A 16,560-nucleotide genomic window follows, 5' to 3' on the forward strand; every position below is an offset into this window, starting at 1 on the left:
TTAGCACTGTATTACAAAAACATAGAATCTCTCTTAATTCCCTTTCTACATATAAGGACATGTTTTCTGTGATCCATCCCTGCCCTGAAACTATCGGACGTAGGGGTAGATTATGAAGATCTTTATGTATTTTAGGAAGTCCATTTATGGCTGGAATGGTGGGCTTGAGAACTTCCAAGAAATTAAACAACTCTAAATCTATTTGTCTTTGTAAGAGCATATAATTTAGGTGGATATTCACTCTATGCATAGCTTGATTGAGGTTACATGGTGTTACTCTTATATATGTTTTAGTATCTTTAAGCATAGTATCCATTCTCTTGGTATACCATGTAGTATCTAAGACCACTATGGCCCCACCTTTATCAACTGGTTTCAAAATGATATTCTCATTTCATTGTAAGTTATAAATAGCTTGTTTTTCATCAAAGGTAATATTCCTATAGTGTTTGGTACGAGTATCCATCCTTAACTTCTCAACTTCATTACTGCATAATCTGGTAAAGAGCTCTACTGCTGGATGACTAACGGGTACAAAAGTACTAGGTTTCTTTAACATCTTTCTCTAGAGGAGATCCATTACCTTTTGAAAGCTACTGCTCAAGTTCTAGCTTCCTGCTACTGCCTAGGATTTTCCTTGAAGTAACTACAATACCAGCCTCTGTTGGTGGTGTGGGAATTGCCCAGGTCTTAACCTGCTACCACCCTTATGACATAGTATCCATTCCTGGCTACATGTATTTGCATATACATAAGGCACTGTGTCATCAGAGTCATTACTTGTTAGAACACCTGATGGGATATGATGAAGCAGTGTCTCCCTTTTCAATCAAATGAACCCTGCCCAGTGGCAACTAAAAAGGTGTCCCTGCCATGGCCCTAACAGGAGTGGATTGATCACACAAGGTATGTTCCCTTCTAGCAAATGTAGATTTAAGCATAGTCATGTTTGATGCAGTAATCATCTTAGAAATGGCTTCTTTACCCTCTTCCATGATAGGGTACATGGTTTTGTGCTAATCTGGAGCAGCTGCAGTTTCAAGACAATCCACCACTACCACAATTCTACTTCTGTTAGCTCATCGTATGGCTGTTGTTCCACACCCTAATGCTGTAGACATTAGACCATATATTCACCACATGTTTACAACGAAAACATTTTGCCTAGAGATGCTGGCAAGTACTAAAACCAGTGGTTTCCTTCTTTCCCTGTGGAGCCTGCTTTGAAGGATTTATACTGCCTTTAGTGGGTTTCTTTATACACATGTATAGTGCTGGGCACCCCTTTCCTATGCAGTTTTCCTCCTTTGGCCAAATAAAGGTCACCCTTTTTTGTCTGTTTCCACAGCACATTCTTGAGCGTCAAACAGATTGTCATGTCTACTGACAAAACATTGATTGTCTTCTCTCTTACCAAAAAGGCTCACATTTGGAAACTAGAACATTGACATCCACTCATGTACCTATAAACTAGGTACCCAGGCAAAACAGACAAAACTCTCCTCTTGCTATAACAAGATATCAAAATTTGCAATAGGCCATAGAGCCACTCTCCATCACTGTAATGCCCTACATCAACTAAAGTGGCTTGAATTGCCCAGTTACCTTACCTATATTCAACTTATCCAAGCACACAAACTCATTTTCAACCCCTCTTCTGTCCCTCCCTTGCCTCCACCTTCAAAATGCATCAGCCAGATAGACTTCTTAAATCAAATTCCCAAAATCTAACTGAGCTACATAAACCTGCCCGTCCACCAGGCAAACATTTATTGTCCTTCACTGTACCTCGACACTGGAACTCTCTCCCTCCTCTAATCCATACTACAAACAGTCTCTCCATGTTCAAAACCTTGCTTCACTCACATCTAACTTCAGAATGGGAATGCTTTTGCTCCCATCCTACTTAATCTTCCTATACTACGCTTTCCTCTCTAGCAACTGATAAATCTTATAATACTCTCCTACAGTTCCAACCCCTAAAGAATTGTATGACTTAGTATACTTATAAAGCTGCTGAAATCACTAGTTAGTAGTTTTTAATTACAATAATTACAAAAATTGTAAAAGAAAAAAAAACTTTTGGCATTGTATTAATAACTAATATGATCTTTTACTTTGTCGGGCTTACTTAATATGTGTACTTTGTATATCTTATGTTTGAAATCTGTAACTAGTATTCCTATGTGTAATCTGTAATTTGTACTTTTCTGGAGCTTTTCTCCCCAGGACTCCATTGAAAACAGGATCCTTGTGGCCCAATGGACCATCCTGGCAAACAAACTACAAATAAATAAACATGTTTATTTCTGCAATGAAATCACTATCACTGTCTTCTAGGTTTATTCTATGTCCTCTAAACATTTTAACCATCCCCTGGATTCACTATCCTTCGGCCGTTTAGAAGCCTGATGGCAGTGCACCATGCATATTAATGAAGGCGCATTGCCTGAGCTCCTAATCCTACACAGAGCGTGGATGAGTGCAGGGGGCATGTCTGAGAGCAGAGCTCTCACAATATACACACCCCTGCAATGAAGTGATAGTAAACAATGAGCAAGACCTCTCATAGTTGTATGTACATCACCAGTGACATCCCCCCACATGTGTAAAAGCAATACTGAAGAACAAAAATAAAAAGGTTTTCTTTTAATAAAACGAACGAAGTGTAACCGTAGGTGCACGGGTTTGCCCATCGCTTAGCTACGATTAATACAGGTTAAATAGCAGAAAGAGGATAAAAAGCAAGATATATGCAAATGAAGCAGTACAGCAATAGTGTAGTGGGCAGAGCATTCACCTTACAAGCAGTCATTCCCAGTTCGAGTCCCACTGCAGTAAATTCCATTTTCCCTTCCAAATCACTTTTTATGATAAATATTTTTATTGCATAACCTAATAAATAACACATATTTCTGAACTGCAATACTGCATTTAATGTAGATGTGAGGAGTCAGTGTAATAATGTTGCAAAGTCCACAGATAATCACGTGATCCATACAGTATCACAGATACAAATGGAAGGTAAACTGTGTAATGAATACTCCATACATTTCTTCAAATTTCCCACCTCCCTAAGAACCATTACACTATTGCTGTCTAAAATGTAGCACTAGTAAGTGATAATAAGCAGTAGTAAGCACTCTTAAGCACTATTAAGTGGGTTTAAGGCTGTTTGCGTGGGGGTAAGCAATGCGCACACAGGTAAAGCAAGATCGAAGCTAACTCTCTGTAAGCATATGTAACCGGAGGTTAGCCTTGCTTACCCTCATGCAAAGCTGCGCAAACCTGCTTACAAGTGCTCAAAAGTGCCTTGATCATTCAGTATGCATCAGCCACCTTTCTGGGCAGGAAAAAAATAACCAGGCTTTGCAGGTAGTGAACCCAGAACCCTGTACTCTTCAATCACAGTACTTAACCACTAAGCCAACACAACAGTACATATGATTGAGGATTTAATAAACAAACCTCTCCATAGGAAAACAAGCTGAACATGTGAAAGGACTTTCTGTACAGCCTTATATTGTATACCCATCTACATCACATAAATATGTGAACTGGAGTACTGCAGTAAGCACAGATGTGAGGTGTTATTGTAATAAAGTGTAGAAGTCCCCAGGACCCCATACAGTGTATGTACACATGAACCATGGATACCAGACACATATATAACCTATAATCAATAATACATCACTGCTAAAAAGCAAATATAATGCTAATTAATTATTAAGCAATGCTAAGCACTGCACAGCTCAGCTTAGTAAGTATAAGCAATGTGTAGGGCAGCCAATTCAATCTGCCTAGTGGTATACCTCTTTAAGCACTGCCAACCTTAGGTAAGCAGGTGTGCCCATAGCTTAGCCTATTCAAAACCGGCCAATCATGGAAAAGTGTGGGAAATTGGCCATATTTAAACCCCACAGGTGGGAATACTTCCCATAACTGGTTGTAGCTTCCTACTGCAGGCAGAATGGCTGGAGTGGGTGAAGGCACTCAATTTAGAGCTGGGACATCCAGGAGTCAAAAATCATGGTATGGCTCCTGGTAAAACACCATGATCAGAGACTACTGCAGGGCCAGTAGCAGGGCTTGCAGTATAAAATGGAGGCCTGGGACAGTCTGCCCCGTGACCTCACCAGTGCCACAAGTATCCCCCAGACTGGTGAGCAGGTCAGGCACCACCATGCTGACCTGAAGTGGTGGAGGGGGGTGTACTGGAACAGTGAATCCAGGAATCTCGGCAGATGCCTAATGCCCCAGTACTGAGTAAGTACTCATTCTACTAAGTAGTTAATAATTGCCTAGCTTGTGTATACTATGGATAGGTATGACTAAATATCACTGTATTTCTCTGACAGCTGCAGATGAGCAGGCCGCTAACCAGCAAGCCCATGATGATAGGTTGCAAAGGCTGCATTGCGAGGCAGGTTAGTAATTATTCTACATGTACTGTCATAACAAATAAATATAAGACCCTTAGAAAGTATCATACAAGTATAAATAAAGGTGTAATATTCTGTGAATAAAGGTATAACCCCTGGAGTGCTTCTGTTTACTCTTCTTTCATATGTTGTTGTACTGTTGTATTCTATACATAGTACTGTTGTATTAAGCAGTGTTACCCATACTGTGGTATGCAGATAAAATGTGTATGAAGTTCTGTATAACAATGTTGGAAGTGCCAAGAGGTCAGTCATATTGTACAACTGAGGGAGACTTAGACAGAAAACATTAGAAAGCTTCACAACAATTCCCTGATAGCACAGTGTACTGTGATGTTAACTGTAATGTTCTTGTCACACACAGCAGGGGTTTGTATCCCAGGAGTGCTAGTAAGTTGTATGCATAATCATACCCCACAACTGTACAGATTTTGTTAGAATGTTCAGATAGAAAGCTGTATGCATAATTACACCCAACTGCACAGAATTTGCTAGAATGTTCAAATAGAAAGTTGTATGCATATTCATACCCCTCAACTGTTCCAATCTGTCCAGCATGTCCAGATAAATGGCCCACATCACCAGCCTGGTACCCCGTTCCCCTGAAAAATCAGTGTGATGATCCAAGAAATGTAGGCAGCCGTTAATGACATATAACTGATAGTCAGACCTGTACATAGTCAGAGAATGCATATGAAAACAAACCTGTCATTCTAGCATCTCACCCAAAGTATATGAGAGCAATTTTTTATTTTTATTTTTATTTTACATTTGTTGACCGGGATAGTCCGACTGGATGCATGTCCATTTTCAGCAGAGGCCTGGGGAGAAAAACTTCAAGGGTAAGCAGATACAGCATTACATAATACCAGCATTACATATTACAAACAGACTATTTACAGAGATTGCATAAGGAAGCAAGTTAAACAAGTTCCACAGGTTACAGTTAATCCTGAGGGCAAGTCAGGATTAAATTAAATTACACAGTAAACTGGTTAACAGATTTTTACACATTCTAGAGAGAGTTAGCCAGGCTTGATACATTGACATAGCCAGTTAAGTGACAAATGTTGTTTGAGTCTAGTTTTAAATTGACCTAAGGTGGAAAGTAAGGTAATATCAGCTGGAAGAGAGTTCCAGGATCTACTTACAGAGTTTGCAAAGAGAGACTCACCGGCTGTGTTACTAATTTTGCTAGTCTGAATTAGTAGTTTGTTAGAGGATTGAAGCGGTCTAGGATTGTTATAGGGGGTGATAATATTTTTAAGTGCAGGAGTATTGTCCGGATTATAGAGGATTTTATAGGGCATAATCAGTTGGTTATACTGGATTAGGTTGGGTAATTCAAGCCACCCAAGCTGATTTAGATTGATGCAATGATGTGTCCTAAAAGGCAGCCCAGTGGCAAACCTGCCAATGTGGTTGTTGCAAATTGAGAGTTTGTTAAGGACAGTCTTGTTTAAATTCGAGAGTAGAGGGGATGCATACAGAAGGGTTGAAAGAAGGTGAGAGCGAGCTATGGCAATTTTAGCTGGAGGGGTTAGGAAGGCTTTTATTCTGTAAAGTGACCCTAGTTTTTTATTGATGGTTTTGATAGTTTGGTTAACATGTAGGTCAAATTTTAGATTATTGTCTATGATGACACCTAATAGTTTTGTAGAGGTGTCAGGGGAGATTATTGTGCCATCATTTGATTTTACGGTAAAGGTGAAAGCGGTAGACTTACGTGTAGGTAAAAATAACAGCATTTTAGTTTTTTTGGGATTTAGGATCAGATGATGTTCAGAAAGCCAGTTTTCTATTGTATTAAAGGTGGTCTGGGTAGCTGACCATAACTCTGCTGGAGATGTGGCTGAGCAAATCAGAGTAGAGTCATCAGCATATTGGATACAGCTGACTTTTGGGATGACAGTATAAAGGTCGTTAATGAAGATGGAGAACAGCAAGGGCCCTAGTACAGAGCCTTGTGGTACCCCAAGGGTGTTAGGTAGAAGGTTAGAGAGTTTGTTCTGCCAGAGGAAAGCCTGCTGTCGACCATTCAGGTAGGATTGAAACCATTGAAGGGCTCCAGTATCTAGACAGAATGTTTGCAGGGTGTGGATTAAAAGTTGGTGATCAACCATATCGAATACCTTGGAAAGATCCAAGAAGAGGGCTGGGGATATATAATTATTGTTGTGATTATGGTTTATGGTGTTGGTACAGGCTAGGAGGACTGAAGTAGTGCTGTGATGAGGATGGAAGCCATGCTGAGTGTCTGCCATAAGGTGATTCTGGATTAGGTGGTGCATGAGTTGTCTATGAATACATTTTTCAATAATCTTTGCAAGTGGAGAGAGTATAGCTATTGGCCTATAATTGGAGAATTCAGTAGAGCTGCCTCCTTTGTGATGTGGGATTACATAGGATATTTTCCAGATGGTGGGAATTTTAGCTTCTACTATGGTTCAATTGATTAGTATTGAGACGGGGTAAGCAATTGCATCAGCTGATTTTTGTAGGTACTCGGCAGGGAGTTGATCAGCAGAAAGTGTAGTGGGTTTTAATTTTTTGATCAAGGTACGGATAAGTGAACTGGCGACTGGTTGGAAGCTGAACACGAGTAGGTTTCTAGGGGTGCTACTCAATTCTCAAAATATGTTGCATTAACACCTGCATCTTGTCATACCTGTGTGTAAGACACAGATCACATATATAATAATCTACAAACATACCATTGTACAATATAAGGCCAATGGGTAGTGTAATAATACTTGTACGGGACAGATCACTGCAGTGACTAAGAATTTTGTGAAAACTACAAGGATATATTAATTGTTAATTGAACTCACTCTCTCACCCCTACCATATGTGCAAAAAATAACCCAAATACACACCTCAATTGGTATGTGTGCACTCCAAACTTTTGTTGGGACATATGTCCGATTGGTTTATAAATATTCACATTTGTTAATATGCATGTGCCATGTTAAAATACCCCCATATTGCTGGCCTGTTGCATTCAATGAAACCTGCATGCTGTTGTAATGGTCACTGTTGTTCCCTATATGCATGTGTTCTGCTTGCTAAATTTGGTGTCTTGGGTTAATGGGAATACCTGTGCATGCTGTTACAACTAGTCCTAAATGCTATTGATTATTACTAACCCATATCTTTCTTTAACCTGCTACAACATAGCTCGTATGGGAAGGCCAGTCACAGCGGACCCACCTGTCTCACCTCAGCTGGCCATGGCACCGGGCACCAGCACATCTGGGGCACAGCCTGCGACCTCCTCCTCCTTTGGCCCTGTGCCACCTTTGGGTGGAACCTCCACAGGGGATGGGGCTCGCCCACCCAGGAGCGGGGGCAGAGAGGAACCTGTCACCCATCGTCAAGTCTGGGCCATGGTGCGTAGGGAGCTCGATAGGGAGTTTCAAGACCACCTATGCCAGCTTAAGGGCTGAGTGGCACAATTAGAGGCTGAGCCTGCACCTCCTACACAGCCCCCAGCACAGACACCTTTGGGGCCATGAAGGTGCAGTGGTGACTGCCCATGGATGGGGACCTCAGTCCCACTGTGTCCATTTGGGGGCTCATGGGCTTGTGACTTTCAAACACCCCTCCTCGTCCAAGGTGTCCCCCCCACATGTGTCATATACCACCCCTGTATGTTGTCTTGTCTGTCTTGTCTGTCATCCTACCACCCAACCTATCCTCCCCGAGCATACCTACTCTCCTTCCCCAACATCCTACTCTCATCTTAAAAAAAAGGCAATCTGTTCCCAAAAAAAAAATCACGCCCGATACATAGCTGTCCATTTTGCACACATGTCCACTGGACACATGTAATCTGGTCTAACTGGCATCACAACATATTATTGCTGTCCTCACCCCTTCTCTCAGGGGTTGGAGTGTTCAAATGTACCTCCAAATTCATTGCATATGCACAGCTGTTGCTGTAGAAGAAATGGACAGCTATGGACCTTCCCTACACCCTTCCTGCACATCCCTAGCTATCTTGCCTACTGTCTTTCCCCCTTTGTGCCCCTTTTTCACCGCTTTCCTATCACCCCTTTTTTCTTTTCTTTTAAAGAAATTAGCACGGGGGTAAGCGGGAGTAAGCACTTTTAAGCAGCAGTATGCAGGTTTTAGCCTGTATGTGCAGGAGTAAGCACTGCCTACACAGGTTGAGCAATTTAGAAGCTAACTGAGTGTAAGAAACTGTAACCGGAAGTTAGCAGTGCTCACCATCACGCAAACCCAGCAAACCTGCTTACAACTGCTTAAAAGTGCCTTAATCACTGTGTATCCAATGGCCCTTGTTCTGCCCAGCAACAAAATAAACAGCCTCTGCAAGGCTCAATCCCAGGACCCTGCAAACTATAGAGAAAGTAATTTATAACTAAGCCATGACAGACATACATAAATCTGACGTTATCACAAACATATCATCCAGCACAATCATTCAACGGTACAAGAAATGTAGTAATATCATACAACACAACCTCTTAATGCAAGAATTCTGGACAAAGTGTGCCAAAATGTGGGTACAAATAGGGATATATGTCAAATATTGTTCTCATACACTTAAAATGTTGCTAAACAGTTATATGTATTAAAACACATATTTTGAAGCAGTAGAAGTCTGAAACACAAAGGTGTTGTCAGTAGTTACTGACTACAATCCTCAGATCATCCATGTCAATTGCCAAGAGAATGAGGTGCAGGCCAAAATTATGAGCCAAACATGCATGGACATATGGGTAAATATATATCTTTTAATGTAGACAGCTATATGTATATATGTGTATGACACAAATAATCGTATAACATCAATTGTATATAGAGAGATAAATATGTTCATACATATATATATATATATATATATATATATATATATATATATATAGGGGGTTTACATATATAATTATGTGTGTATATATATATATATATATATATATATATATATATATATTTTTTTTTTTTTTTATATATGTAGACATATATGTATAGATGTATGCATGGAGAGAGAGAGGTATATATCTATTTAATTTATATATATATATATATATATATATATATATATATATATATATATATATATATACATATATATATATTTATATATACACACACACACACACACACACACACACACACACACACACACACACACCTAGATGTTTAAGTACATTTCCTGTACTGTTGAATGATTGTGCTGGATGATATGTTTGTGATAACATCAGATTTATGTATATCTGTCATGGCTTAGTGGTAAATCACTTTGTCTATGGTTTGCAGGGTCCTGGCTTTGAGCCTTGCAAAGGCTGTTTATTTTGTTGCTGGGCAGAACAAGGCCATTGGATACAGAGTGATTAAGGCACTTTAAAGCAGTTGTAAGTGGGTTTGCACGCGGAGGTAAGAACTGCTAACTTCTGGTTACAGTTTGTTATACTCAGCTAGCTTCTACTTTGCTTAATCTGTGTAGGCAATGCTTACCCCCGTGCAAACGCACTTAAACACGCTTACTAGTGCTTACATATCCTTACTACTGCTTATTTGTGCTTAAACCTGCTTACTAGTGCCTTATTCATTATGACACTGACACTTCACATGTGCATTTAATGCAGTACTCCAGTTCACATTTATATGTTATTGTGTAGGTTATACAGCAATAAAATGTTCATATATAGATTTCACATGGAAAATGGTATGTGCTGTAGTGGGACTCGAACCGAGAATGCCTGCTTATTAGGCAGATGCTGTGCCCAATACACTATTGCTCTGCTGCTTCATTTGCATATATCTTCCTTGTTATCCTCTTCAGCCTTTTAAGCTGCTTTAACCGTAGCTAAGAGATGGTCACACATGCGCACCTATGGTTAGCTGTACTCGGATTTTTAATATAAATATAAAGGGGTTTCTTCAGTTTATTTATATGTACTGTTGCTGTTCTACACATGGGGGACTGTTGGTGGGAATATGCGGACATCTATGAGCGGTCTGGCTCATTTATTTCCACTTTCTGCAGTTCTACATTGCAGGGGCATGTATATTCTGAGAGCTCTGCTCTCAGACACACCCCTTGCACTCGTACACGCTCTGTGTAAGCCTAGAAGGTCGGGCAACGTGCTTTCATTAATATGCATGGCGCGCTGCCATCCTCCTCCTACATTGGGGGCTTCTGTGCAGGACTGAGCTAGTCCTGCACGGAAGATTAGTGAATCCGGGGGGGGTTGCCCTGTAGCACACTGATGTGCGCTCTTGGAGTTGGTATATTTAAGTAGCGAGGGTTTGGGGGGTGCAGGGGGGCTTGCCCCCCCTGCTTAAACCCTTTACTTTTTTTTTTTAATTTTGTTTTTATAGATATTCGAACTTTTAAAAGTTTGATCACTAAAGTTCATTCTTTAGTGATTTGAACTTTTAAATGTTCGAATATCTAATAAAGACCCATAGATAAAGACCCACCAAGAGGAGAAAACGCTGAGAGAAGAAAGGAGCCACTTTTGAGACTTTAAGTATTTTTCCTCTGCTTATTTGCTAAGTTTTTCTGCATAGCCGTCTATTTTGAGCATTTTCTGGCTTGTTAAATTTGATTTCTGCATTAGTAACTGTATTTAGAGCACAACCTAGAGCTGTTTACTGAATTTCCTGTTTGCACTTATTTTTAAAATCGTTTTTTTCTCAAAACTTGCATTTTATCTGTCTTTGGCCTAGCACTCTTGTGTGGGGTCATTTACTGCACTGTTATAACTTGTTGATACTTGTTAACCTCTGCTATCTCTGAAAAAACAAAAAAAAAAATCTTGCTTTTTCCCACTTTTCTGAGATTTAAAAAAGTTCAGTTACAGGCTTGCAGTTCTTGAACTGTTTGTAAGTTTCTGTGAGGCCATTTTTTGCTTGGGCTAAAAGAAAGTCTCTCTGTTGATTAGTGGCAGTGAAAAACATTGAGCAGCCTGCCTGTCCCTGTGGGAGTGGTTACTGACTTGAAACTGTAGTTTTATTGGCCATTCTGGGTCAATTCCAAAACTCCTTCATCTTCCTCTCTTAAAACCTGGTTGCCTCGTGGTTTTGGCGTCTTTTCAGGCTTGTTGGCTGTTGGTGAAGCACCCACCAAGAGGAGAAAATGCTGAGAGAAGAAAGGAGCCACTTTTGAGACTTTAAGTATTTTTCCTCTGTTTATTTGCTACGTTTTTCTGCATAGCTGCCTATTTTGAGCATATTCTGGCTCGTTAAATTGGATTTCTGCATTAGTAACTGTATTTAGAGCACAACCTAGAGCTGTTTACTGAATTTCCTGTTTGCACTTATTTTTAAAATCGTTTTTTTTTCTCAAAACTTGCATTTTATTTGTCTTTGGCCTAGCACTCTTGTGTGGGGTCATTTACTGCACTGTTATAACTTGCTGATACTTGTTAACCTCTGCTATCTCTGAAAAAACAAAAAAACAAAAAAAATCTTGCTTTTCTCCCACTTTTCTGAGATTTAAAAAAGTTCAGTTACAGGCTTGCTGTTCTTGAACTGTTTGTAAGTTTCTGTGAGGCCATTTTTTGCTTGGGCTAAAGGAAAGTCTCTCTGTTGATCAGTGGCAGTGAAAAACATTGAGCAGCCTGCCTGCCCCTGTGGGAGTGGTTACTGACTTAAAACTGTAGTTTTATTGGCCATTTTGGGTCAATTCCAAACTCCTTCATCTTCCTCTCTTAAAACCCTCTTTTGCGTGGTTTTGCGCATTTATGTGCATAGCACAACAGCGGGCAGTGCCGCCTAATTGGGTTTAAACTATTCCTGGCTCCACAAAGTCTGCTCTTCACTTTTTCCCTTAGAACTGCTCTATCTCTCAATTTAAACACCATATTCTCATTCTAAGGCCCTTCACTGGTCCAATTAAGTAATCCTACAAGTTAGCACTATTAAACCATAAGCACTACTTACTCTTATACTCTCTACGATTAAATACCCAAACAAAACTGAAACAGCCAACTGAATACGAAAGGAAAAAACAAAATTCTGTTCCAATAAGGCAGTATGCACACCGATATAACACTTTTAATAAGACAAATAAAAAACGTTGAGCGCTTTCATCTACAATATATACACTTCATCAGAACCAGTGTTATTGCTGCTACCTTGTTGGACTGTTATGTGGAACTGACTGGGTGGTGATACCATTCCCTAGAAGAATCATATCACTATCGGTGTGCATACTGCCTTATTGGAACAGAATTTTGTTTTTTCCTTTTGTACTCTCTACGATTACCCTGTCCTCTATTGGTCCATCTTAAATTCAGTTTCCCTATTACTCTAGCATGTCCAAAGGTCAGTCAATGGTTTCCTCTCCAGTCTATCTGGTGAATCAGGGAATTTTGAGGCAATGTTACAACTGTCTCATGTACACGGACAGCCCTCTCCTCCTCCAAACAGGTTCAAATATATGTGAGAGATGCAACTATTTGGCCAAACTGGAGGCTGAGCTCTCTCATCTCAAAACTGGTGTAACCAGTCAGGAGGAGAAGGTAACCTCACACAACACAATTCCAGTATCACATAGTCCCACCACATCAGCGAACCAAACACATAAATACACAAAAACATACTCGGAGGCTCTAAATAAAAATCTACCTAAGCAACAGAGACCTCCAAAGCAGACATCCAAGCAAATGCTACCTCAAAACAAAACACACACAACACATAACCCACAAAGTCAGTGTGCCAAGCAGCCACAGCCCTTAAGGCTGAATAACACACCTGATACTCTTGTTATAGGTGACTCTATTGTCAGACACACTGATATCCCGCTCACCAGGCTGAATAAAGAGAAGGTCACAGTGAGCTGCCTGTTGGGTGCTAGGATCCGACACATAACGCAAGCACTCAGGTCACTCCAAAGCAAATACAAATATGACTCAGTCATTGTACATGCTGGTGTGAATGACCTGAGACGTACCTCCCTGGACTACATGAAAAGAGACATAGAGGAGCTCTCTGATCATGTAGCCCAGGCTGGTATGACCCTGACCTTGAGCAGCATCTTACCCTCACCTAGAATGATGCCACAGTACAAAGACAAAATGATCGATTTTAACAATTGGCTAAAATGTTGGTGTCATTCAAAGGGGATCCAGTGTCTGTCAGCCTGGGATGACATGCTCGACAAGCCACATTGCTTCGCTAGGGACAACTTGCACCTGTCACCACTGGGCTTTCGGATATTGGCAAAGGCTCTTGCCACCCCCATAGTGCCTTTTTTAGGCAAGGCTCAAAAGTCAAGCCCACCCCCATAGACAGCACAAGGAACAAGAAACTAAGGGTAATGCTGCTAAACGCCAGAAGTCTTAACCTCAAGATGCATGCACTCAAAGCTCTCCTCAGTATGGAGAACATCGATATCTGTGCAGTGACAGAAACCTGGTTCAAGGCTCCAGAGAGCACCCCAGCACTACCAGGCTATACCTCATATCATGCTTTTTGGCCCCAAACCCGGACCTAACCACAAAAGGAGGGGGAGTTTCCATATTTATTAAGGATATCCACACCTCCAGGTTAGTGGCATTGCACGAAGTATCGGAGACCATCCATGTGCAACTAACAGTGGGCAAGACTGCTTTTCAGTTTATAGCATCCTACAGACCACCCTCTCAAAGTCAGGAATCCCATTCGGCTTTCCTGAAAACATTGGAGAACATGAAGATCTCTCCGAACACCATTATATTGGGCGACTTCAACTACCCAAACATTGACTGGAAGCACTACTCAAGCCCCAGCACCTTAGCCCAAAGATTCCTGGAAATTATAAACTCAAATGCTATGGAACAACTAGTCACCACTCCCACAAGAGGGGACAACATACTAGACCTGATCATTACCAACATGGGGACTCTATGCTCCACACCAGAAGTATATCCCTCATTGGTAAGATCAGACCATAAATTAATTTCCCTGGATGTCCACATCCCGACCCCACCCCCAGCCCAGAAAACCACAGTGAAAAATTTCTCAAAAGCGAACTTCTTACTTCTCAAAACTGAAGTGGAATCCTTCAAGGCCCCAGGGCCAGTGGAAACTACAGCCCAAACTGCAGAATCCTATATAAATGCATTCTACGGACATCTCCAGGAATGTATGGATCATGCTATCCCAAGCAAAACCAAGACCCAATCATCCAAAGGCAGGCATCCAGTCTGGTGGACCCCTGCCATAAATAAACTGTACAACAGAAGGAGGAAGCTACTACATGATAGAGCAAAATCCCTAATAGGGAAGGCATCTCTGATCAGTACTAGCAAAAAATTACGATCCCTCATAAAATCCTCCAAGGCCAGCTTCGAGAGAAAAATTGCACAGGACACCAAAGACAATCATAAGGCTTTTTCAGTTATGTTAGAAACCTGGGATGCAACTCCCAGACTTGTTCTGAGTTGATTCTAAACGACAAAAATACACTGAACCCACAGACATCGCCAATATCCTGGCAGACAGGTTCAGTGCAAACTTCTCCACCCCCCCCCCCCAAACCCCAAGTATCTATCCCGGCAGAGGGCTGCCTCCCAAACATCTTAGATGCTCAGGTGAAGGCTGTCCTCACCAAAGCAAAAACACTGCTTCCATGGGACCAGATGGCGTCCCAGGTTGCATCCTACATGAACTACAAGAGAAACTAATCCCTCAAATAAAACAGCTATACAATCTCAGCCTCACTACAGGATATGTGCCCACAGAATGGCGTACAGCAACAGTGGTCCCACTCCACAAAGGTGGAGCCTCTACGGACCCTGGAAACTATCGCCCCATAAGCCTGACTAGCTTAGTCTGCAAGGCTATGGAGAGGATCATCATGGAGCTCATAAACAAAGACATTGGGGACTTACAGACACTAGATCCTACCCAGTTCGGCTTTGTCAAGGGCAGATCCTGCCTTTTGTACCTGGTTGACTTCTTTGAAACAGTCACCAAAGCCATAGATGAAGGGAAGGTAGTCCACACAGCCTATCTGGACCTTGCAAAGGCATTTGACACAATACCCCACTCGGGCATCATAGATAAGCTATACAGCTTAAATATAAACCCCTATGTCACAAGATGGGTCGCAAACTGGCTCAAAGACAGAACCCACAGAGTGAGAGTTGCTGGAGCCATGTCAGACTCGAAACCGGTCACAAGTGGCATCCCACAGGGTTCTGTCCTGGGACCACTCTTGTTCGGTATATACTTTTCTGAGGTACAGGCAAACGTGTGAGGACTATGGCTCACCAAGTTCTTAGACGACTGCAAACTGGGCGCCATAATCAACTCTCCAGCTGACACAAACATCCTTCAAAAAGGTCTCACAGAGACAGATAACTGGTGCCAGTGCCATGGTTTAAAGCTAAATGCCAAAAAATGTATAGTCATACCCTTTGGCAAAAACAATGTGCCCACAAATTACCACATAGGCGGAAACCCATTAAGTACAGAGAAAGTTATTAGGGACCTGGGGACCCAAGTTGATAGCAATCTCTCCTTTGAAAGCCACATTGCCAAAGTGGTTAGAAAGACCTTCTACATAGCCCACCTCATCACGAAGGGTTTCACATCTAGATCAAGAGAGGTAATCGTGCCTTTATTCATCCCTCATCAGGCCCATCATAGAATACAATGCCCCTTTTGAGATGTACCTTACCCGACACCTGCAGCAATTAGAAAGACCCCAAAAGTATCTCACCAAGAGGATCAAGGGTCTCAAACAGATGCCATATGCTGCTCGGTTAAAAAAACTCCAGCTCTACTCAGTTGCATACCGTCTACTTCGAGGCGATCTATGCCTGACATACAAAGCTATGTCAAATCCAGAATTAATGGACATGCTCCACCTCAGTAAATCTAAATCCCTTAGAGCCACACGCTCGAGGGACTTGAACCTCAGCACAGAAATAAATAGAACTTGCTGGAGGGACAGGTTCATAACCCAGAGGCTCCCTTCGCTCTGGAATAGAATTCCAGTTCATGTGAGGCAGAGCACCTCACTGAATCTCTTCAAGAAGAATCTCGATAAGTGGATGGGGGATCGTAGGTTTGTCCCAGGGATTACTCCTGTGTCACTATTAGACAGAGGCACAGTAAACTAAACCTTAAAAAGGGCACAGTATACTCAAATCAAGGA

This window comes from Protopterus annectens, chromosome 2.part0, assembly GCF_019279795.1.
Source record: "Protopterus annectens isolate FY-2018-M chromosome 2.part0, PAN1.0, whole genome shotgun sequence".
In the NCBI taxonomy this organism is placed as follows: Eukaryota; Metazoa; Chordata; order Ceratodontiformes; family Protopteridae; genus Protopterus; species Protopterus annectens.